This window comes from Drosophila navojoa, chromosome 2 (assembly GCF_054131105.1).
Source record: "Drosophila navojoa isolate 15081-1374.11 chromosome 2, UAZ_NAV_1.0, whole genome shotgun sequence".
Lineage (NCBI taxonomy): Eukaryota > Metazoa > Arthropoda > Insecta > Diptera > Drosophilidae > Drosophila > Drosophila navojoa.
The window spans coordinates 1876622-1882621 of record NC_142890.1 but is presented as its reverse complement, the minus strand read 5'-3'; positions in this window follow the sequence as shown (position 1 = coordinate 1882621).

Sequence of the window (6000 nt, the reverse complement as noted above, 5' to 3'; positions counted from 1 at the left end):
TGTTCCGTGTATGAGTAAGTACATATATGGTATGGTATACATACGCACACATACGTATAGACATATCTATATGCATATATATTTATATATAAAAATATACATATTTCCATATATATGTGTGCTGCATGATGCGCCTCATGCAAAATATTTAGAATGAGAACCATAAGCATACATATGTGTATATTTAAGCACGCAAAAATACGCACACACACACACACACATATCCACACACACTCGCTCATACACACCCTAGCTTACATTTTGTAGGCATATTTAACAAATGCTTTTGGTAATTTTAATGGGTCCATAACATAATTTTGTTGTTAGTGCAGTTGGCTGTTGTTGTTCGGCTGGTTGTCCGGTTGTCTGGTTGTCCGGTTGGCTGTTTGGTTGTTGTTGCGTTGTTTCAGCTGTCGCCGAAAAGTGTGCGGAAATGCAGTCGAAAATTATAATATTATAGTTGCTGTCACGCCTGGCTGTTGTCTGACTCCATCTATGACGGCCCATCGGCACGTAATTTTACTAATTTATTAACTAACTAAAGCAAACACAATGTGTGAGCACACACACAAGAGCACAGAGGCGCACAAATATTTGATCAGCGCTAGTAAGGCATACAAATCAGCTCAAAGTGTGTCTAAAAAATTTACAGCTAATGTGGTGTGTGTGCCTGTGTGTGTGTGTGTCTGCTGAATAAAATGCTTTTGTTCTAATAACATTGAAAAAAATTCATTGGTAAATATGAACTAGAATTTTGTGGAAATGTAATTTCTCACTTGACACGCTGCACACAAAACACAAATACAAACACACACACACACACACATACAGTTATGCACCTGTTTTATATTTTTTTGGTGTGGCTGGACACATTTAATGAATTTTTCATGTCCACGTCATTTGGTGCCGGAACTGTTTTTGGCTGCAGTTTTAAATAATTCAATTCTCAACTTTGCTTACCGCATTTCCATTCAAATCAATTTTTGATATGCCCGATACGCGTATATATATAAATACATATAAATAACCTTTTATATTTATATATATATGAAAACAATTTTTCCCCATTTGATGAATGCCATTGCTGAGAAAATTGTTGAAATGTTTGCATAGCATTTAATTTCTGCTTTTGATTTCGCTCGAAATATGTGGCATAATAATTTATTTACATGGTTTTTGCAGCATGCGGCTAAATGGCGTCGTAATTGATACGCTAAACTGCATAACGCTGATTATTTCATTTATTTGGATGCATAAATGAATATTAAAAACATGAGATGAGTGTGATGGACTAGCAAATACCCTGTAAAAGTGGTAAAATTCATTTTACAATAATAAAGAAATATTTCATTATCAGAAGCAATATGTTTGGTTGCATGTTCATTGATTGACTACAACATACCCTGTAGTAAGTTTTGAAGCGCAAAAATCAAGTGTTTTAATGAAAAAACTGTGAGTTTATATAAGAGAATAATGAAATGATTCTATAAAAACCTGATGAATTAGCAAAAAATGATTAAAGAATTTAATTAAATTGAATAAATATCCCTAAAATGATATATGATTAGATCAAGATTCTTTTGTGTAAGTAAATTCATAAATATTGATGCTAAATTATTTTTATATAAATTCCAAATCAATGATGCTTGACTCTTGAAATACCCTGTACTAATATAAGTAGCTGATAGTAGAATTTTTTTGTGTGGCAACCATAGTTCCTCATACTGTTAGCCTACCCATTTGCCTGTATTAGACGTGTACAGGGTAGCCTCCGATGTATGCTAAATAATTTGTGCATTCAAAGCAGATTGCTTTCTAAAGGTATTTTACTATATATACATACATACGTCCATTGATTCATATTTATGAGCAATTCAATTAATTATTAACAATATGCACTAATTTTTGATGAATTTATTTGATTTTATTATTAAATTTGAATTTATTTTTGTCTCTTTTTTTTCAATGGGCGACCGGAAAATTTAATGTGCTTTAAAACTTTGCCAATGGAATTTAAATTGTGTTTTTTTTTTTTTGTAAATTTATGAATTTATGTTGGCACAGCAGAGAGGGGGCAAAAAAATGGTAATTAGAATTCATGACACGTGCTATGAAATATCACACATACGCAGTGTGTTACAGGGGCGAGCATAAGGCAGGCAGGCAAACTCACAGCTAGCTAAATGTGTGGCACGTTGATTTACGATTTCCAGATCGTATGTATGTATGTGTGTATATGTGAGTATATACAACTGGAAATTTATGACAATGTGCTAGCCGCAAAAACTTGGTTTGCTGCAATCAAAGCTCAGGCCAAAGCCAAAGAAAATCCCATATAAATGTCAAGAATCTAACGATAGATGCCTTGAGCAGCAGCAGTTGCATTAGCTCTGCAGCAGCTCTCAAGATGCCAGCAGGAGTAGCAGCAGCAGCAGCAGCAGTTGCTGTTGCATTAGCAATTGTTGCTGCTAAACAAGCCGCAACTCCAATGAGCCAGCCCAGCCAACAAAGAGTGTCGCAGTTTTCCTTCTCTTTGTTGTTCTTGTTGTTGTGTGTGAAAATTTATGCAACTTTTTTCATTCTCTGTCCCTCTCTCTCTCCCTCTCTCTGTGCTGGTTGTGCTTTGGCTTTTAATGGCGTGAAGTCAACGGCGCGTAAAACAGTCATGAGGCATCTTAATAAATTACTTTGGGGATTTTGGTGCACAATTTTTAATATTGCTGCAAACGGAACACGGCAAAGCAAGCCACGCCAATGTTTACAGCCCAGACGACGTCATGGCTGCTGATGTAAAGCCACACACAAACAGTGAGTGTAACAGAGACAGAGAGAGACAGAGAGAGAGAGGGTGACAGAGACTGAGAGATAGATAGATAGAGAGCAAATATGCATATAGTGCATTGGTTGCTGCTGCAGGTCGCGGGTGCGCGACAGTTGCTTGACATTTCGAATTTAATGAAATTTATGCAATTTTTCTTATTTGCCAAATGCACTTCAGTTGACGTCGCGACGGCGACGGCGACGGCGACGCCTACGTCGGCAGCGATGCGGCAAAGTGCAAAGCAATGCATCAAACGGGTGGCATTCGCTTTGTAAATGTGTGTGTGTGTGTGTGTGTGTGTGTGTGTGTGTGTGTGTATGTGTGTGAGTGCTTAAATATAGACAGACTGGAAAGCTATATAGATATATATACATATATGTATATGACAACTGTAAGAGGCCATGAATAAAAGTCAAGCAACGACAACTAATCAACAACAAAAGCAGACAGAGAGAGAGGAAGAGAGAGATAGAGCCTAAGGCTAGAGAAGGTGTTATTGTCAATGGTTATTTATTTTGTTAAGCAACTATAATAGCTTAAGCAAATATTTATATATGCCACTAATGCCACTAAGTGAAATATATGAAATGCCTATCCAAATTTTTCATGCTTGCTCAAAAAGTGTGGAAGTAGTATAAAATATTTACTCTGATAGAGATTGTAAAACAGAATTGAGGAAAGATAAAAGCGGGCATATGAGATTCCTAGTTCTTAGCTAGAGTGAAATGGCCTATCTGAAAATATTAAACTGAACTGACTAAAATCTAGACTTTAAGAGATTTAAAGACTCAAGCGAGTATTAACGCAGTTGGCCACACCCGACTGTCATATTCTCCATCAGAGCGAAAGGCAAAAATTGTAAAATAAATTTAGATAGCAAAAGTCGAATTTACGTTCCAGTTAGCCTTTTAAAAACAATGCAAAATATTTGCAAATAAACACAAAAGGAAGTGTAAGAAATATTTAAGATTTTCTGCGAAAATCATTTTACGAATTTTCGTTTTAATTGCAAGCTTTTGTACAAAATAATTGAGAATTCAAAACAAAAGACGAATATTTATAAATATCCCTTAAAATCGGGAAGTCAGAAGGAGAGGTGGTAGTTGAGATAGGGAATGAGAGATAGATAGAGAGAGAGAGAGAATGAGGAAGGAGTTGACTCGATATAGCCATGTACATATTATAAGCATACTAGATCCTTTCTACGTGTATATTAATACACAAGTTTAGCATAACTTTAAAGCGAGAGTACAGCTGCGATAACTGCGATAGTTGCGATAGTTCTATCATGTAACATTGGCTTGGCAACATATGAATCACAACTTTTATTTTCGCATTTGTATATACTTAAAAACAGTTCTACAAATATGAAAAAACAAAAATTAATAAAAAAATATTCGCATATGTTACAATTTCCTTGACATTTTATTAAATAAGTTCCTTGAGTTGGCAGTGAAAAATAAAGGAAAAAACAAAAAAAACAAAAAAACTTTTGCAACTCTCTTATAGAATCGAGCAGGAAAAGGGAAAACACCATAAGAGCATAATTGCAGACACAAAGTGGGAGAGAGAGAGAGAGAGAGAGAGAGAGAGAGAGAGTAAATACTCGCGATTCCCATACTCTCTCTCTCTCTCTCTCTCTCTCACACACAATCTTTCTCACGCTGTCTCTTTCATTCGACCGCCTGCTTGCCTTGCCTAAGCCACTGGCTCGAGCTCACGACTAATGATGATTATTTCTAGTCTATTCCCATTAGGAGCAACTCCTTTGTTTTTGGCCATGCCACGCCCTAAATTGCCCCACCACTACAAGCCGGTACAACATTACATTTTCATTGTTGGCCAGCCAAGCGAAATGGCTCCGACTGTGCGACTGTCTCTGTCTCCGTCTCTGACTCCGATTTTGACTCCGTCTCTGACTTCAGCTTTAGCTTTAGCTCTGCTCTTAGCTGCTGTTTTTCAATATTTCAGTCTATGAACTGTCGCCCAGTTGTCATTCGGCAATCGACACATGGAAAGGAAATGCAGCAAGAACAAATACGGGAAGCGAGCACGGGACACTCGCCGCTGTTGCAGGCGACCCGGCTAAATTAATCGCAGCCAATAAATTAATTTTAATGATTGCACACACACACACACTCAGGAGACAGCAGTCAACATCCTCTCACGCCATACACTCAGCGAAAATGTTGGTCACTTTTGCCTAAGCTGAATCAAACTTGCTTAACTAAAGTTAAAAAATTCTTGAAAAATTCTTGAAAAATTCCTGAATTTATTTCACAGTTTCCTCGCTTTGCAACTCAACTGTCCAAGCATTTTTTTTCAGTGTATCTCTAGGTAAGGCGTGCACTTTGCGCTGCGTCAGCGATTCTTCTTCTCCTCTCCACTTCGGTCGCTAGTCTCTTTTGGAGCAGAGGCGTGGCACTTGCCATAAGTAATTGACAAAAATCTTAATTAGTGCTTGGCATGTCCATTGAATGGCTTCCCGTTAGTTGTTGAGCTTAATTAGCTGGCGACGTAGCAGCTGCTGCTGCTGCTGCTCGGGTTTAATCAAATTAAAAATGCCCAAAAGCCTTTTCTCATGGCTTTCTCGAAGTGAATTGTACCAAAAATTCAAGGACACTATGCACTTAATTTAAATCAAACATTGATTAACTAAGATGCAGAACAATTAAATTGACTCGCTCCCACACCTTTCCACCTCTCTCGCTCACACTCGCTATGCCTGCCTATAGATGAGTGTTAGTGTCAACTTAATCAATTGTGCTCAATGCCAGCAACTATGTATGTTGTGTGTGCGTGTGTGAAGGTGACTCTGTGTATGTGTGTGTGTGTGTGTGCTTGCATAGAAAACAAACTGCTTGCTATGGAATTTTCCACTCGGCACTTGCCAACTGCCACTTAAAGCTATAAACTGTGAAGTGCTCTTCCGGCTGCAGGCAGCTACGTCTGAGGCAGCTGCCCCATCGAGTGTCCTTGAAATTGACTACAGCTGCTAGTCCTGCCTCTCCTCCAATCTCCTCTCTCTCTCACTCTCTCACTCTGTATGTGTGTCCACAGCGTTTATCCACTCCAGCCAGCTCTGCCAACTCTGTCTGCCGTTTCTTTGCATCTGGCATAGCGTGTGAATAATTCAACTCCCACCAAGCTATGGACATTTATTGGTTTATCTGAAATTC